A 20,408-nucleotide genomic window follows, 5' to 3' on the forward strand; every position below is an offset into this window, starting at 1 on the left:
TAAACACAATAAATTAAAATTTAAAAAAAATCCGGAAATTTCACTTTTATTGTTTTTGAAAGCCATCTAAAATGGTGACAAAATCATGTACAACTATGTTTGTTGAAAGATAGCTTTTAACAGGAAAAGACTGAGTAGGATATAAATATCCAAGAATTAGAGAGGTGGTTGGAATGGCTCATGTATGTGAGTCCAAGCTCATACCACTCACCACATGATACCCAGTAAGTCAATTGACAGAGTTTTGAGGCAAGGAAAGCGACTTTATTCAGAAAACCAGCAAGCCGAGAAGATGATGACCTAGTGTCCTAAAGAACCATCATGAGAAAGCACAAAATTCAGACTTTTTTTACATCAAAGGAAGGGGAAAGTGGGAGGGGAAAGAGGTGATTGACAACTGCAGACATCTGGGCACCAGGAGGATTCCACGAAGATAGTGCTTTGTTCTTAGTCTCTTGACTCTAGTTGATGTGAGTCCAGTCACGAAATTCCTGCAAATCGTTGATAAACAGTCATTGCTTTTGTACATACTTCCCTTATCTCCTTAGAAACGGCACTTTCTGTTAAAGAGCTGTTTTTGTAAAATTCAGACTGCAAGCATAATTCCTCTAATGATTAGCATGTCTATATGCAGGACTAAGTAGTAGGTCATGGGAACAAAACAGGCTTGAAACAAGATAAAGTCAGAGAGGCTGAGCATTTCACATTGTTTTATACACATATAATAGAACATTACACATCTGTTAAAAATATTTACAAAATTTTTAATAACAAAGGGAAATGAGCCTAATCACTAAGCTTGAAAAGCATATTACAAAATCAACTGTATAAAAATATGCATTAAAAAGACAGGAATTATGTCAAGATGAAAGCATTGTTTGCCTCTGAGTGGTAGGTGCTTCTTTCCCCGCCTTCTCCTACTAATGTCAGCACTTTGACCTCATGCAGGATATATTATTCCCTATCACTATAATATGTGCTGATTATTAAACCAGATAAGTCACAATATAGTCTTACTTCCTAACCATCCCACCTTTTCTCCTGCCAAATGATACTTTAGGAAATTTTACAGTGTTTATGTTCAGAAAATTCTATTTTAACTCTGTTCTTAAATGTTACAAAAACAACACAGAAGAATGATGAAAGATAAACTTGGATAGGAATCCCTGAGTAAATGTGTTCCTTAGACCAGAAGCATCAACATTAATTACCAGGAAACTTGTTAAAAATACAGATTCTTGAGCACCTGCAGAGACATGCCTAATCAAGAACTCTGGAGGGGAGGTCTAGAAATCTATGCTTTATTACGCACTCTAGGTGATTTTGATATATGCTTAAGTGTAAGAGCCATTTGACTGAAGCAAGAGTGGGCAAACTATGGCCAAAGGCCACATGTGCTCACGTGTTATATAAGATTGTTATCGGAACACAACCTTGTTCACTGTATCTTGCTGCTTGTGGCCTATAATAACCAAGCTGAATAGTCTCAATAAAGATCTGAAGGCCCACAAGCCAAAAATATTTGCTGTCTTAATCTTTACAGCAAGTTTACCTACCTCTTATCTAGAGTATTGAAACCTATTGAATTTTAGCTCATAAATATTTTTCTTCATTGGAAGTACAGAGTCTATCTTAAACATTTACTGCACGACAAGTGTTCTATAGCAGTGGTCCCCAACCTTTTTTGGGCCATGGGCCGGTTTAATGTTAGAAAATATTTTCACTGACTGGCCTTTAGGGTAGGACAGATAAATGTATCACGTGACCGAGACAAGCGTCAAGAGTGAGTCTTAGACAGATGTAACAGAGGGAATCTGGTCATTTTTTAAAAATAAAACATCGTTCAGACTTAAATATAAATAAAACAGAAATAATGTAAGTTATTTATTCTTTCTCTGCAGACCGGTACCAAATGGCCCACGGACCGGTACCGGTCTGTGGCCCAGGGGCTGGGGACCACTGTTCTATGACAAAGTGTCTATGAATTTATAACTTTAATTGAATATGCTGATGTAGATTTCATTAATGTAGAATTTCTTATTAGAATGTAGATTATCCATTCTTACCTACTCATAAATTTCTGTTCTAGAAATAAAAATTAAATCAAAGAAAAATAATTTTTTAAATAAAAGGAAATCACAAAAGTTTATTCTGTGTGTTGCTGTGTTAGAGACAAAATAAATCTAAAGGGTTCCATCTACTGGTAGAAATAATAAATAACTGCAAATTAAAATATATACTTCAAAAATTATATGGAAAGTCAAAAGTAAGAGTCACAGAAGTTGCGTCTAAAAGAACGATTATCTAGTTCTTTTATTTCAAAAAAGGGTTGAATATTGAATATTAAAATGAAATTACAACCCACTTTTAGTAGGTTACACAAAGCATACATGTAATTAACAGTTTTTAGACTATAAATTTTGTAAAGATAGGGGCCATGTCAATCTTGTTCACCAGGATATTCCCATCACTAAGGAAGGTGCTTTGCAGATATGTATAAATTATTTTGTTATATGACTTTGAGTTATATAAAACACAAAATTGTTACATAAAATTTTATATTTTTAATTTAAAGAAACATAAACTTGTTATAGAACTAAAAAAAACCATTTAGTAATAGTTTTACATTTAAAAATTTTTTAGCCCTGGCCAATTGGCTTAGTAGTAGAGTGCTGGCCTGGCATGTGGATGTCCCAGGTTCAATTACTAGCCAGAGCACACAGGAGAAGTGCCCATTTGCTTCTTCATCCCTCCCCCTCTCGCTTCTCTTTCTCTCTATCTTTCTCTCTATCTTTCTCTTCTCCTGTCAGTTTACAGCCAATTCCCCACACCTCTGTCCCCCTAAAATCTAAACTCCAAAAACCCTGTTGGTTTTTTGGTCTCCAACAGGCACATATTTCTCTGGAATAACATAAGGCGCACCTGGAAATCAAATAAGAGAGGTCTTTAGAAGAATACTGGCCTGCTTATTTGTGACAGAAAAACTTTCTAAACTAGTAGAAATAAAAAATCAAATAAATCATTTGATTGCATTAACATTTATTTTTGTACATAAAAGTTTTCAGGAATTTGATTAACAGTTGACAGAAAGGAATTAATATTTGTAATAAAATTAGAAAAATATGAATAATGAAAAACCAGCAAAGAACATTAACAAGTATTTTGTAAAATGAGATTGATAAGTAGTTGAGAAACATAAAAATAGAAAAATCAGCAATGATCAAAGAAATATATGTTTAAAAAGAATGTAATACTAAATTAAATTTTCTGTAATAGAAAAATTAAAAATAGTGATAATATATCCAGTGTTGTTGAGGTATAACAGTCATTTCAAAATTGAGATGTGGGTTCTGATGAAAGTTTAAATTAGAACTCTTTTAATAAAAGACATATGGACCTTATATATGTACAAAGAGTTTTTAAAAATGTTCATACCTTTGAACTTAAATAATTCTGGGAATTTAACCTGATGTGATATTATTCATAATATGATGTTTTCACTAGAACGTTACTTATAGTGGCAAAAACAATTTAAACAACATAAATGCCCAGTGATAAGAAAATGTTTAAATAATGGCAAATCAAGAAATTACTTGATGTCATTGAAAATAATATCTTTGAAAATAATTAATAACATGGAAAATACTTATGACTTAATTTTAAAAGAATAAAGTTATAACAACATTTATACAATATCAAATATACAATAATATATTTTTAAATAATTATTTTATACAAAGTCAATGCACATTTATTATAGATATTTTGAAAATACAGAAAAATGGCCTTGCCCAACTGGATTGGTTAGAGTGTTGTCTTGATACACAGGTTAGCAGTTTAATTCCGGTCAGGGTACCTACAAGAATCAACCAATGAATGTATAAATAAGTGGAACAAAAAATTGATAGTTCTCTCTATCTCTCTCTCTCTCTCCCCCCTCAGAATTAGTGACTACATTATTTAGAATTCTTTTGCTTGTAAGTGACAGAAACATAGCACAAACTATATTAAACAAAAGAGAATTTATTGATTTATATAACTAGTAGGGAAAAAGATTAAAAAGTAGAATAATAGAATATAACTTTAGACACCAGTGGATCCTAGTTGGATCATATCCTCAACAAATGCTGCTCTCCCTATCTTGTTTTCCTCAATGTTAATTTCATTCTCATGCAGCTGTTCCCAAATTGGACCTTGGAGTTTCAGGTTTACATTTTACAAGCCTCTTTTTCCAATAATTGTAACAAAAGTCCAGAGATGAACTCTAATGGATGTTGCAGGGCCCTATGCCTGAATCAATTTTGTAGCCTGAGGGGATATACTTTATTGAGACACAGCAGGGGATTAGCTTTATCTGAATCACATCAACTGAGAGTTGGAGAGGAAAGGCATACAAAAGCAAAATGAGATGTTGTAACCAGAATAAAAAGAATGTACAGTGGGTTTGTAAAACCAATAGCAAACCACTACAAGGATAATGTGTCTAGTTCCTTGCCCACATACACTAGAGTTCTTCAAAGAGAATCAATATTTGCAGAATTTTTAGATTCTACAACTTCTGCAATTAATTTCTGTGAAAACTGTTAAACTACAAGTTCTTGAAACAGGTTTTGAGAAGTCATTTTTTATGCTTTATTGCTTATATTTTAGTTATAGTGCAGTTGTCATTCTGGCTCTTCATTCTTTTAGCCAATCATGTGGCAGTGATCAATAGTTATGTTACTGGTGAAGCCACAAAACCTCAATTCTTGTCTTGCTTGAGAGAAAGAATTCAATCAAGAGACAAGGTATAGCAAGCAAAGCATAGGTTTATCGGCTGTGCAAGAATACACTCAGGGAGGTATGAGTGGACAACACACTTGCAAGAATGAGTGCCCCGATTAGTTACAGAATTTAGGTATTTATGGGCTTTACTTCCTGGACTTTCTCATTCCGTTTCTTTTCTTTCTTTCTTTCTTTCTTTCTTTCTTTCTTTCTTTCTTTCTTTCTTTCTTTCTTTCTTTCTTTCTTTCTTTCTTCTTTCTCTTTCTTCCTTTCTTTCCTTCCTTCCTTCCTTCCTTCCTTCCTTCCTTCCTTCCTTCCTTCCTTCCTTCCTTCCTTCCTTCCTTCCTTCTTTTTTCTTTCTTTCTTTCTCTCTTTCTCTTTCCAGATTCTTCTTTTCACTTATCTGTCTTTATTATATTACTGTATGGTTGGTACCATATCAGGGTACTAGAGACCATCAGTCTGGGTGTAGTGAGGTAGATCCTGAATACCAGGAATGCATGGGGGAAATTCATCCCTCCCCCTCCTTTGACTATTTTGGCTTATGTCTAACTAACTACCTAACCTGACAGTTATATGTAATAACTATTTTTATAAGGCTAAGGGACATTGAAAGCTGTTTTAGGACTTACTGTTTAGTAAGGGTGATATGGACACATACTGTGTATTAGAAATTCTTAACAATTACAAAAAAGGTTCAGAGAATATGCTTTTGGCATTAGAGATTGCTTCCTGCTTGTGGCTCAATCAGGAAATCTTTTTTTTTTATAAATAATTTTATTTTTTTAATGGGGTGACATCAATAAATCAGGATACATATATTCAAAGATAACAAGTCCAGGTTATCTTGTCGTTCAATCATGTTGCATACCCATCACCCAAAGTCAGATTGTCCTCTGTCACCTTCTATCTAGTTTTCTTTGTGCCCCTCCCCCTCCCCCTTTCCCTCTCCCTTTCCCCCCTCCCCCCGTAACCACCACACTCTTATCAATGTCTCTTAGTTTCACTTTTATGTCCCACCTACGTATGGAATAATGCAGTTTCTGTTTTTTTCTGTCAATCAGGAAATCTTAATGGACTAGTTTATAGCATAAAAAAAGAATTTGGACAATTGAATATGAGAGTTTTAAACACACCTGTGTTCAAATGAACATCATGAGCAAAAACATAGAAGCCGGACAGTGTAGAATGTACTCTGAGGGTGGAGAGCAGTTAATTTTACTGGAGTATAAAGATAACTAATGGGAAAAAATTAAAAAAATTATAAAATGACAGGTTAACTGTCCTAACAGTGAAGACCGCTCCATGAGAAAACACTTTTTGGCTGTATTGCTCTATTATTCCTTAAAGACGTAAAAGGAAACACGAGAAGTACTTGAAGCTGAGTTTCCCCCCCTCCCCTTTTTTTTTTCTTTTCTTTTTTTTTTTTTTTTTTGTATTTTTCTGAAGCTGGAAACGGGGAGAGACAGTCAGACAGACTCCCGCATGTGCCCGACCGGGATTCACCCGGCACGCCCACCAGGGGCGATGCTCTGCCCACCAGGGGGCGATGCTCTGCCCATCCTGGGCGTCGCCATATTGCGACCAGAGCCACTCTAGCGCCTGAGGCAGAGGCCACAGAGCCATCCCCAGTGCCTGGGCCATCTTTGCTCCAATGGAGCCTTGGCTGCGGGAGGGGAAGAGAGAGACAGAGAGGAAAGTGCGGCGGAGGGGTGGAGAAGCAAATGGGCGCTTCTCCTGTGTGCCCTGGCTGGGAATCGAACCCAGGTCCTCCGCACGCTAGGCCGATGCTCTACCGCTGAGCCAACCGGCCAGGGTCTGAAGCTGAGTTTTAACACCTCCTGGCTGCCACAAAACTAAAGGAAAATCAGCTGGAGGGGCTTTAGTTTACTTCATGAATGTATGGCATTGCTTTAGGATGATTAATCTAACAACAACAAGCAAAATAAGAGATGGAAAACAAATAATAGAGATAGCAAGAAAGCCAATATTGAGTTGATGATGATTGGTGGTTGAACTGGGGTAATGTTGATGAGAATAAAGAGAAAGTATTCTGTGTTAGAGGTAATGAGAATGTAAAATCAATAGGATTAGCAATTGGATCTATTGAAAAGGGAGCTGGAGGAATTTTTAAAAAGGCTATTAGAATGGTGATGTCTTAGTCCCTTCAGTACACTATAACACAACACCATATGTTGGGTGATTTATTTCTTACAGTTCTGGAGGCTGAGAAGTCCAAATCAAGGTGCCAGCAGATACATGTCTGGTGAGAGCCCTCTTCCTGTTCATAGACTACTGTTTTATCAATGTAAACTCACATGAAGAAAGGGAACAAAGAAGCTCTCTGGGGTCTCTTCTAAAGGGTACTAATCTCACTTTGAGGGCTTGCATTTCAGACCTAATTATCTAAAAGGCCCCACCTATCATCATTTCCCAAAATATCATTATATTGGGGATTAGATATAAAAATAGGGATTTGAGGAGACACGGACATTCCATCTGTGGCTATTACCATACAGGAAATGAAGAAATTAGATGTGTTGTGCTGGAAGTCGATGAATACTCTGTTAGATATTTTGAGTTAGATGTGGAACACCAGGTGATCTCCATCATGCAGTTAGGGTTTGAGCTGTGAGACAAGTGGGGCCAGAAATAAAGGTATTTTCCCTTTCCTCCCAACCTACCATGACCACTTAGTGGGGTTAATAAAAGTCCTGCGAAGAGTTAGCGTTAGCAAAGGAGTCAGCATGGAAGAACAAACTGATACCAGATCCTAGAAAATCTAACATATTTAAGGGGAAGAAGGGAAAGAAAAGCAAAAATGAAAGGACATCATTAAACTTGGCAAGTCAAGTAAGGAAAAAATTATATTTGAGTGTGAACCTCAGTATAAAACATTTATACTCAGTGTGAACCTGGGTCTAGTTAAATTAAGGAATTAAAAAAGAAAAATGAAAAAATAAATAAAACAATGTAATTTAAGATATATTATGATAGTGACTAAGATATGGGGTGAGAGCAGAGTAGACAGCAGGCATTCTAAAAATTGTTATTAAGGAAATACACCAGTAATTAAATTTTTATATTCTCCTAAAAATTTTATTTTTTATCATACAGGTTATTTTCTTAATATTATTCAACAGTATATACCTTAAGTCTTTTTCTCTAAAAGAACAAGAGTATGCTATTTTTAAAGGGTTACTTTATAATGCCAGGAGGCAAATGTAGTTTAATAAAGGTCAAGAACATTCTTATCTACCTAAAATATGTCAACTATAAATGGGATAATAATACTTGTCATCAGCTAATCTCAGAGAATTGTTATGTGAATTAATTGAAAAGAACTATTCAGCATGCTACAAATGTGAAAGCTATAGTAATGTCCAAAGTAATTAATAACTTGGGGATTTTTAAAGGGATCCTATGCTGGTAAAATTGTCATTAAGCAGGTCATAAATATCTATTTTTTGCTTTACATTCAGGAAAACAAATGTTCTCATTTTTCTTACACTTATAAATTTACTGTAATTTTGCCTTCTGTGAGATGTTTGCATTTATCTTATTTTTGCCCACTTCTGCTCTGGCAAATATGTGCCAAATAAAATGTTAGTATTAGCAAACAAACATTTTTGTTGGGTGTGCCCTTACTATCCAAATGTTTATTTTTAGCCAGAGTTATTTGTTTCAAAAGCTTTTATGAAACATGCATTTGTTTTTGAACCTTCCCACCGTCTCAAATAATCCTGTCTCCATTTCCTTAGGTCACCCTCTATGCAGTACTTCTTTCTTATGAATTCTCCTGTTGGCCAGGATATTTTTTCTGAAGCTTCAGTAGTTGCCTAGTAGGAATGCTTGTAAAAACATTTGTGGATAGCCCAAACATTTTCAATAACATTTGCTTGGAAAAATTTTACTGGCAGTCAGGACACATTATTTAAACATATTTCAAAATATTTATGCATCCCTGCAATACTTTGGCGGGGTCTGTATAGCAAAACTGAATTGATGGGTTTCTAGTCAAATCTTTTTGTTTGTTTATTTTTTGGTCATTCATAATGGTTGATTGATGAGTGTTTGATAAAATTTCCATGCAGTTGATTTGATTAACTAAATGGTAAGGTGTATATAACAACCAGGGAATTTTGAACTTTCTTCCATCTCACAGGAGGGTACTTAATAAACAAATCAGATTAACTGTACTGTAATCTTTTCAGATGCTCAATTTTCAGTTGCTATTTTACCTCTTGTCTTCATCACCTTCCCAACAGTAATTTAGAAAATGGTAGATTTGTTAGCATCGTTTTGGCATTAGGAATTAGTAAGCTTTAGTAAGAACTATGGGTCTCTTTATAATTTTTGAAAGTTATTTTTCATATTCCATGACTATATCTAAAAGAATAAAGAAAATAGATAAAAATATTTGTGCATTTATGTGGAATTACTATAATAAGAATTTATTTTATTTTGTGTATATTTTATTACTAGGTTTAATTTTTGTAGTTTTTAAAATAAAGAGGGAAGTCTAAGTCTGCAAATATATATAAACTGGTTTTTGCTTTTAAATGATCTCACCTGCAGCAGAAAGACCAAGAAATGTAACCTTAACTTTGGCCACCAGGGATAATAAAGGCACATAAAGTTAAAAGACCTTAAAAAAAACAAACCATATATCAGGGTTTTAATTCATGAAAGTCTCATCTCTGATTTTGCCTATCCTCACGTTGCTAAGTTTACTTTATGCATGGTTTTTCTTACATTTCTCTTTCCTGTACTTTTGTGCATAGATTTTTTTTCTCTGTCTATGTTTGTGCTGTTGTTTTTATATAATATTCTATGTGCCACTGTGTATTTACATCTGATTATGTGTCATTTTCTGTGCCTGTGTATGTGTGCCTTTTAATGTGTGCCCAATCTATTTTTTCATTGGATATCATACTTTAATTAATTAATTATTTTTGTAACAGAGAGAGAGACAGACAGAGAGAAGGACAAATAGGGACAGACAGATAGGAAGAGAGAGAGAGATGAGAAACATTAATTCTTCATTGCAACTCCTTAGTTGTTCATTGATTGCTTTTTCTTATGTGCCTTGACCGATGGGCTCCAACAGTGAGTGACCCCTTGCTCAAGCCAGCGACCTTGGGCTCAAGCTAACAACCTTGGGCTTTAAGCCAGTGAACATAGGGTCATTCATGTCTATGATCCCACGCTCAAGCCAGCTACCCTGTGCTCAAGCTGGTGGACCCACACTCAAGCCAGATAAGTCCACGCTCAAGCCGGTGACCTTGGGGTTCTGAACCTGGGTCCTCTGAGTCCCAGCCCGAGGCTCCATCCACTGTACACAGACGGTCCAGGCCTGGTCAGGCCACATTTTTTTTTTATCTCTGTCTATGCCTTTGTCAATGCATGTTTCTGTGTGTCTGTGTCTGCATGTTTGCCTATGTATATGTGTATAAGTTTTGTATTTTCTCTGTCTATATCATTGTATTCCTCTGCTTATATAAGTCTCTTCTTTTCTCTCTCAGTGTCTTCCTTTCTGTATATTACTGTATTTACAACTTTTTCAATTTTTCTTCAATTTGACTTCTCTATGTATGTCTTTCTTTTATTATGATTACAAAACAATGGAGTTTCTGTGGTGTAATATTTACTAATTAGAATTTAAATTATACTGTTCCATTCCATTAGAAAAATGAATTAAAGATTATGAACAAGCAAAATTTATAAAAAATGCACACATAGTCTAACAAATTTATAAAATAAGTATATTCTCACTAATAATAATGTACATTTGCCATCAGATTGACAAAGATATCCATTATGGGAAAATAATTACAAATTATACATATTTTAAATCAGCATTTTTGGAGGAAAACATATATTAAAGTTTTAGCTTTGATTCAGCAATTTCACTTTAGGAATTTGTCCCCCCCAAATAACCAGACAGTTGTGCAAATCTTTATTTCAGTTGTGACTTTAGTAGTATAAAATTGAAAGTAAATGTTCATTAGTGGAGTATCTGGTTAAATGAATGATGATACATCAAATACAATAGAATATTCAATTTTTATTGTTACAGAAAAATTCTGTGGTTAATAACTAGAAATTAATTCATTTTCAAGACAATATAAAACAATGTACTTATTACATATGCCATTTATTCATGCAAATAATATCATGTATCTTCTAAGAGCTAAACATAGTAGAAGCACTATAAAGTAGCTATATTGTTTTATATAAGGTATAAGATAATGAAAAAATGCCCAACTTCCTTTTTTATAGATTTAACAATTATGTACGATGAAAAATGATAAAACTGCATCAATTTTGAGAGGACTTTTCTTACATTTTAAAATATAAATGTTTTTCTATTTTAAAATATTAAGTTGGGGATGATGTCAGAATAATGGTGGCATGACAGATACTCTTGATCTCTCCCCTTGAGATTTCAACAAATTGAATTGCTATAACTCAGTGAAGGAACCCCAGCTGGTCTTGCAAGCATGCCTGAAAGATCCAGGCTCCCAATCGACTAAAGGTGGGAAGGGGCCCTGGTCAGTGTCTCTGTGGATAGAGTGTTGCCCAGCATATGGACATCCCTGGTTGGATTCCTGGTCAGGCACACAGGAGAAGTGACCCACCCCCTTCTCTCCCTAGTCTCCTCCTTCAGCCAGCTCAATTGGTTCTAGCACTGAGGATAGCTTGGTTGGTCTGAGTGCATCATCCTCAGGCACTAAAAATAGCTCAGTACTTGAGCATTGGATCCAAAGGGGTGGCCAGTGAATCTCAGTTAAGATGTATGTGGCAGTCTGCCTCACTATTTCCCTTTCTCTCACCTAAAATAAATATATACATACATACATACATAAAGATGAGTAGGGTAAAAAATGGGGGGTGGTGTTGCAGAAGATAAGAAGCACTCATGATTGGGCTCCAGAGAGGGGAAAGGCCTTAATTGTCTAGGCTTTGTCTGCTGGGACTCCAAAGATAAAAGAAACCTGGAGTAACTAAACATCCTGCTTGAAGGAGCAGAGAAATAGGGGGAACTTGCTGTGATACTGAAAGAAAGTGGCTGCCCTTAGCCTGCACTTGGACAGAGACACAATAAACAAAAGTGGGGCCCCACAGCCTCCCTCCCCTTGTGGGTACAGAGAGTGGCAGCGAAATACACTACAACTGAAAAACAGAGATGCTCTGTGTCTGGTCCTATGCTCTGTTGGGATGCAGAGAGTATCACTCAGAGGCCTGAAACTGCCATAACTAAAGTTGTAAAGCCCTCACAAGTTCCACCCATCATTGTGACTGCAGGCCTACCTCCACCATTGTGGAGGTAGCTTCTCAGCAGAGTTCAGACCGGGAATGAATAGAGCTAAAACTTATAACACAGCACCACCTACTGGAAAAAGGTAGAAAAACCTCTTGGAATTTTTTTCTTTTAATTTTCTGTTGTTGGCCCTGACAGGTTGGCTCAGTGGATAGAGCATCAGCCAAGCAGCAGACATTCTGGATTCAATCCCCGGTCAGGACACACATGAAAATGGACTATCTGTTTATTTTCCCTTCTCTTTTCCCTTTTGTGTTCTCCCTTCCGCTCTTGCTACCAGTGGCTCAATTGGTTTGAGCATCAGCTATGGACACTAAGGATAGCTCAGGTGGTGTGAGCATTGGCCTCAGGCACTGAGGATAGCTTGGTTGATTTGACCATTGGTCCCAGACAGAGGTTGGTGGGTGAATCTCAGTCAGAGTGCATTTGGGAGTCTATCTCACTATCTCCCCTCCTCTTATTCAAAAAAGAAAAAAAATAATGAGTATTTCAGAAGAAGAAGAAATAAAAAGAAATGGAGAGCCTATAAAAATAAATAATTGATGAGAACTTCCCAAGCCTATGGGAAGTTAGATCCTTGAATCAAAGAAACAAACAGAACACCTTGTTACCTCAACCCAAACAGGCTTTCTCCAAGACATATTGTAATAAAATTGTCAAAAATTAATGACAAAGAAAGAATCCTCAAGACAGTTAGGAAAAAGAACTCAACATATAAAGGAAGGCCCATCAAGCTATCATCAGACTTCTTAGTAGAAACTCTACAAACCAGAAGAGAGTGGGCCCAAACATTCAAACTACTGAAAGAGAGGAATTACCAGCCAAGAATACTATATCTAACAAAGTTGTCCTTCAAATATGAAGGAGAAATGAAAAATTTGCAGACATACAGAAGCTGGCGGAATTTATCACTAGACAAACCCCACTGCAGGAAATACTCAAGGGGTTTATTCTACTGGATACAAAGAACAAAACAACACACAACTACAAAAGCTCCAATAAGGTAAAAATATAAACAAGGATAATCTATAACGACAAAGAACATAAAAGAGGAAAGCATAAAATTCTAAAGTAGCAAAGGAAAATGGAGTGCATAAGCACTCATAAGACAAAGGACTCTTGTACATATGAAACTTTTTCTCAGTAACCTAATGGTACCTGCCCATGAAAAAACCAAAACTGAAATATATAGCTTAAGTAAAGAGAAAATAGAGGAAAGAAGTATGGAATAGTACCTAACAAAAACAACTGACAGAAACACAAGGGCAAAGGACCAAAGGAGATGTAGAGCTACCAAAAAACAAAACATAAAATGTCTAAAGGAAAATATCATATGTCAATAATTACTCTAAGTATAAATAAACCAAACTCACCAGTAAAGAGGCACAGAGAAGCAGATTGGATCAAAAAGCAAAACTCAACCATTTGCTGCTTTTGGTAGACACTTCTAGGCTGCAGGGACAAAAGTAGACTTAAACAGAAAGTTAGAAAATGATTCTTCATGCAAATAATATTCAAAGAAAATAAGTATAACCATAATCATATCTGACAGTGCTAACTTTAAGACAAAAAAGGTAACAAAAGACAAAGATGGGCACTTTATAATGGACACTATATCAAGAAGATACAACACTTTTTAATATATATGCACCAAATCAGGGAGCATGAAAATATATATGGCATCTACTAACAGATCTAACAACAGAAACAGACAAAAATGCAATCATAGTTGGAGATCTTAACACACCAATAATGTGTTGATCATCCAAACAGAAAATCAATAAGGAAATAACTGCTTTAATGACACATTAAACAAAATGGACATACTATATATTTTCAGAACATTTTATTCCAGAACATCAGATTATACATTCTTTTCTGGTGTGCATGGAACATTCTCAAGGATAAATCTATATTGGGCCACAAAACCAAGTTCAACAAATTTAAGAAGTTTGAAATTATACCAAGCATATTATCTGACCATAAGCCTTTGAAATTAGAATTCAACTGCACAAAGAAAGAAAAGAAACCCCAAAATGTGAAAATTAACTTACTTTTAAAACATGACTGGGTCAAAGAAGAAATAAAATCAGAGATCAAAAGATATATATAGAAAAACAAGAACAACAACACAACATATCAAAACTTCTAGGATGCTGTGAAAGTAGTAATAAGTGGGAAGTTTATATCATTACAGGCGTATATGAAGAAACAAGGGAGATGCAAAGTAAACAACATTACATCTTAAAGAACTAGAAAAGAAGAACAAAGGCAACCCAAAGTCAGCAGAAAAAAAGAAAATAGTAAAAATTAGAGCAGAATTAAATGAAAGAGAGAACAAACAGTATAGAAAAAAATTAATACAGCAAAGTGCTTGTTCTTTGAAAAGATCAATAAAATTGACAAAACCCTGTCTAGACTCATGAAAGGAAAAAGTGAAAGGACTCATATAAACAAAATCCAAAATGAAAGAGGAGAATTTATCAGATATAGATATACAAAGGATCAGAGTAGAATATTGTGAAAGATTATATGCCACTAAATTTAACAATCTAGAAGAAATGGATAAATTCCTAGAACTATACAATCTTCTTAGACCTAGACTGAGTCACAAAGAAGTGAAAAAAGTAAATGGACCCCATGAGCAGTGAGGAAATAGAAACAACTATCAAAAACCTCTTTCAAAATGTTAAGTCCAGCACCAGATGGCTACGCTAGTGAATTCTGCCAAACATTCAATGAAGATTTGGTACCTATCTTTCTCAAAGTCTTCCAAAAAATAGAAGAAGAAGCAATACTCTCTAACACATTTTATGAGGCCAATATAACACTGAAACCAAAACTTGGCAAGGCCAATACAAAAAACAAAATTAATAACAACAACAACAAAACACTACAGACCAATATCTTTAATAAATACAGATGCAAAAATTCTAAAAATTCTAGCAAATCAAATACAACAACATTAAAAAAATACATTGCAATCAAATGGGATTAATTCCAGTAGCACAGAGATGGTTCCACACATGCAAATCAATCATTGTAATACACCACATCAATAAAAAAAGAACAAAAATCATATGATTCTCTTAATAGATGTAGAGAGGTATTTGACAAGATACAACATCTATTTGTATTTAAAACACTCAATAAAATGGGTATAGAAGGAAAGTACTGTACCTCAACATAATATAGGTCACATATGACAAACAATCAGCCAATATTATTCTAAATGGTGAAAAAATGAAAGATTTTCTTCTAAAATCAGGAACAAGAAAAGGCTGCCTACTCTCTCCACTCTTATTCAACATTGTACTGAAAGTCATAGCTGGAGCAATCAGTCAAAAGAAAGAAATAAAAGGTATTTATATTGGAAATGAAGAAGTAAAGGTATCACTTTTTGCAGATGACACGATCCTGTATAAGAAGACACCACCAAAAATATATTAGAAATAATAAACAAACAGTTAAGTTGCAGAATACAAAATCAATATACAAAACTCTTGCTTTCCTAAACACCAACGATAAAACCAGATAGTGAATTGAAAAAAAAATTCCTTTTATAATTGCAGCAACAACAATAAAATACCTAAGAATAAAGTTAACAAAGGATGTGAAAAACCTATATACTGAGAACTACAGAGCATTATTTAAAAAAATTGAAAAAGACACAATGAAATGGAAAAATATTTCATGTCCATGGATTGGAAGAATCAACAGTCAAAATCGCCATATTATTTACTCAAAGTAATATACAAATTTAATGCAATCACCATTAAAATTCCAGCAGCATTAAAAAAAAAAAAAAGAACAAAAAATCACCAGATTTGTATGGAACTATAAAAAACTTCAAATAGCCAAAACAATCCTGAAGAAAAAAGAATGAAGCCAGAAGTATCATACTACGTGACTTCAAATTATACTATAGAGCCACAATAACAAAGGAGCCAAAAACACACAATGGAGAATAGAAAGCCTCTTCAATAAATGATGCTGGGAAAATTGGAAAGCCACATGCAAAAGAATGAAACTTGACTATAGTTTGTCTCTATGCATAAAAATTAATTCAAAATGGATCAAAGACCTAAATATAAATCCTAGAACAATTAATCACATAGAAGAAAACAGGTATTAAAGTCTTGGACCTTGGCTGCAGAGAACATTTAATGAATTTTATCCCTAAGGTAAGGTAAGTGAAGGAAACAATAAATGAATGGAAACTAAAAAGCTTCTGCACAGCAAAAGAGCTTGACAACAAAATGAAAAGAAAGCCAACCAAATGGCAGTTGATATTCACGAACAACACCTCTGCTAAGGGTTTAATATTTAAAATATATAAAAAAACTCACAAAACTCAACAACAAAAAAGCAAACAATTCAATTAAAACATGAGAAGAGGACCTGAACAGACACTTCTCCCAAGAAGACCTACAGATGGTCAACAGATATATAAAAAGATGCTCTCATCTTCACTAGATAAGAGAAATGCAATTAAAACTACAATGTGATATCACCTCACACCTATTATATTAGCTATTATTGACATGACATGTAATAACAAGTGTTGGAGAGGCTATGGAGATAAAGGAAACCTCAATCACTGTTGGTGAGAATGTAAATTGGTACAGCCATTATGGGAGAAAGTATAGTTGCCGGGGTCCAGCCCCGGGGCAGGAGGGGGGTGTCCAGGGGTTCCACAGGAGGAGACGGCGTCGGCAAAATCGAGTGAGAGAGCCGAATTCTTTTCTTTCTCTTTATTCTCTGGTTAGCATTTACTGCCAGGCATCTCCGCTAAATGCTAGTATAGCTCCCTTTTTATACACACATACTGAGTTACAATTACATGGTGTTAATCATTGCTTCTGTTTCACTGTTTACATGTTTCCGGATAACAGTTAATTTATATCTATAAATCACAAACCAGGTAGCAAATCATTCAAAATACAAAATAACTTGAATAGCGATAACAACATCGGTAAAAGCTTTTAAGGTATTAGTACTAATAGTTAACTAACTTTACTGCTGTTGTGAGTTAAGGGGCAGAGAGAGATTAGCAGACGAGATTATTAAGGACTAACAATGGACCACCGTTGCAGGTAAATGGCTTTGAGTTTAAGCAGTGTCCTACTTTTTCTCACAAGATTCTAAAAGGCTTGCCTATAAAGAAATTGACATAACATTAAGAATAGCTTTCATCCAAAGATATACAGAGTGCACTTGCAAGATAGCCTAGTAGCAACATAAGACATTAACTGTTATTACTTCTATGGATTTCCCTACATTTCTCTCATTATCAAAGAATTTTGGAGAGCATATAAATCTCATGAGAACATCTCATTGAGAAAGCCTAGCAATTGCCTTTAGTCAAAAGACAATTCTCTTAGTAAAACATTCTTTTCTTGCTGACTGTGCTCTCATCCTAGGCCACACAATGGGCCATTCTACTATACCTTACCTAAGATACTATTATCTAGTCAAATATTACTTATTTATTATATTTAAACACTAGTTAAGTTCTGACTCTATTCTTCTCAGAATATACCACTATTTGCAGATCAAATAAGCAAGAAGAAAGGAATGTTTCTTTACTCTATCACATGAAAAGGCTAGGGAGGAAAAATGTTGAATTAAGTGAAGGCCAAGAGGTGCTCTGTGCATAGCCACTGCCTCCTACCCATTCACAAGTCACAATCTATTCTTTCTAACATGATTAAGAAGGAATTCTCCTACAAACTTAACTCTTTACGAGGGATATCATAGCCAGCCTCTTATGTCTATGAGCCCAGTTCAAGGGGCTTACAGGCTTTTCTGTGGAACTCACACCCTCTGTCTCATTTCCAAAGAAATTACTACGAATCTACAGGGTAAGCACGGTACTATTATCCCTGTGCCATAAATAATAGCACACACCCAGAAAAGGGGGGATATAAGGCCAGATTAATTCAAAAAGTCAAAGGGGGAAGTATTGTTGTGTCTCTCCTTTGGGTGACTTCGTCAACCCGCAGCCATTGGTCTTCTCTGCTGTGACTTTGTCAATCAGCAGTTTTTGATCTTCTTCTGCTGTGACCTTGTCAGCCAGCAGTTGTGGGTCTTCTGCTGTGACCTTGTCAGCCAGCAGTTGTTGATCGGCTCCCGACATATAGTGGTTTCTCAAAATATTAAGAATAGAATTACTAAATGATCCAGTAATCCTTCTACTGGGTATCTACCCAAAAAACTTGAAAACATTGATATGTGAAGACACATGCTCCCCCATGTTTATTGCAGCGTTATTTATGGTGGCCAAGACATGAAAATAAGCAAAGTATCTTTTGATAGAGGATCGAATAAAGAAGATGCGGTACATATATACAATGGAATACTACTCAGCCATAAGAAATGATGACATATTGCCATTTATGACAATATGGATGGATGGACCTTGAGATCATTATACTGAGTGAAAAAAGTAAATCAGAAAAAGCTAAGAACCATGTGATTCCACACATAGTGGGATATAACAGTGAGACTCATGGACATAAATAAAAGTGAAATGGTTACCTGGGGGAGAGGATGAGGAGACAGGAGAAAAGAGGGACAAATATACAGTGATGGAAAATGATTTGATTTTGGGTGGAGGGCATGCAGCACAGTGAGGAGCTTGAAGGCTATAGAGATGTTCACCAAAACCCTATGTACTCTTGTTGATTAATGTCATCCTATTAAATTTAATTTAAAAATAAAAAATTAAACATTATACATATAAGAATTGAATGGCCTAACCAAGTGGTGGCACAGTGGTTAGACCATCAGACTGGACGCAGAATATCCAGGTTCGAAACCCTGAGTTCACTGGCTTGAGTATGGGCTCATCTGGCTTGAGCATGAGATCACCAGCTTGAGTTCAGGGTTGCTGGCTTGAGCGTGGGATCATAGACATGACCCCATGGTCACTGGCTTGATCCCAGAAGTCACTGGCTTGAAGCCCAAGGTCTCTGGCTTGATCCCAAGGTTGCTGGCTTGAGCAAGGGATCACTCACTCTGCTAGAGCCCATCGGTCAAGATACATAAGAGAAAGCAATCAGTGAACAACTAAGGAGCTGCAATGAAGAATTAATGCTTCTCATCTCTCTCCTTTCCTCTCTGTCTGTCCCTCTCTCTGTCTCATTAAGAAAAAAAAAGAATTGAATTCATAGAAGGTATTTTTTTGAGACTATCTTCTGATTGGAATTCAAATCCTAAACTGAGATATCTTACTTCAGTAAAAATGTGCTGGGACCTGGCTGGTGGCTCAGTGGATAGAGCGTCAGCATGGCATATGGACATTCCAGGTTTGAGTCTCAGTCAGGTCACACAGGAGAAATGACCATCTGCTTCTCCTCTGCTTTCTTTCTCCTTTCTTTACCTCTTTCCCTTCCTCAGCCATTGGCTCAGTTGGTTGGAGTGTGGCCCCAGACACTGAGGATAGCTCTGTTGGTCCCCACAGCCTCAGGTGCTAAAAGTAACTCAGTACTCAAGCATTGGCTCCAGACGGTTTTGCTGGGTGCATGCTGGTCGGGCACATGCAGGAGTCTGCCTCACCATCTTCCTTCCTCTCATCTGAAAAAATCAAGTTTAAAAAAAATGTCCTTTAGTGATTTTTTAATATAGTTTCCATGTACTAATGCCTGTTTCTAGGAGATGCCAAATGCCTCTGAAGGCTGACTTTGGTTGTAGTACTTTGTATTGGTCCTTCTTAGGCTATTCAGCAGTCTAGGATGCTTCCACCCAAAATTTATTCAGGTTCTCCTTCACTCAGTTGACTTTCACCTGGAATGCTTGCTCCCTCACCTTTTTATCACATCAGCAATTTTCCTAATTAAGAACATTTAATTAATCCCATCTTGGCCTCTGTGTTTTAGAGAACCCAGACTAATATACATACATATATTTGGAAATACCTTGTATGATTTTTTTATCCCATATGCTACCCTGTGCCTCTTTATTGGTGAGTTCATTTACATTTAGGGTAATTACTAACACTTGATTCATTTCCTATAGACATGTTATGTTTTGCTTTCTGGTGGCTCTGTGTCTTGTTTGGTTCTTCTTCTTCTATTTTTTTGTCAGTTGTTTTTGTGTGGTGGTATTCCATAGTTTTCCCTTCTGCTTCTTTTTTTTTTTATGCTACATGTTTCAGTAGTGGCATTTTGTGGGTGGATACCATTAATTATTAAGAGAAAAACTGTAATATGTATGAGTCATTGTCTTAGAAGTATTTTTGTACTCCATCCTTGTTTACTACTGCTGATCTTTATCCTCTCCTCTTTTATGTTATTGTTATCATAGATTATCCTTGTTT

This window comes from Saccopteryx bilineata, chromosome 8 (assembly GCF_036850765.1).
Source record: "Saccopteryx bilineata isolate mSacBil1 chromosome 8, mSacBil1_pri_phased_curated, whole genome shotgun sequence".
In the NCBI taxonomy this organism is placed as follows: Eukaryota; Metazoa; Chordata; class Mammalia; order Chiroptera; family Emballonuridae; genus Saccopteryx; species Saccopteryx bilineata.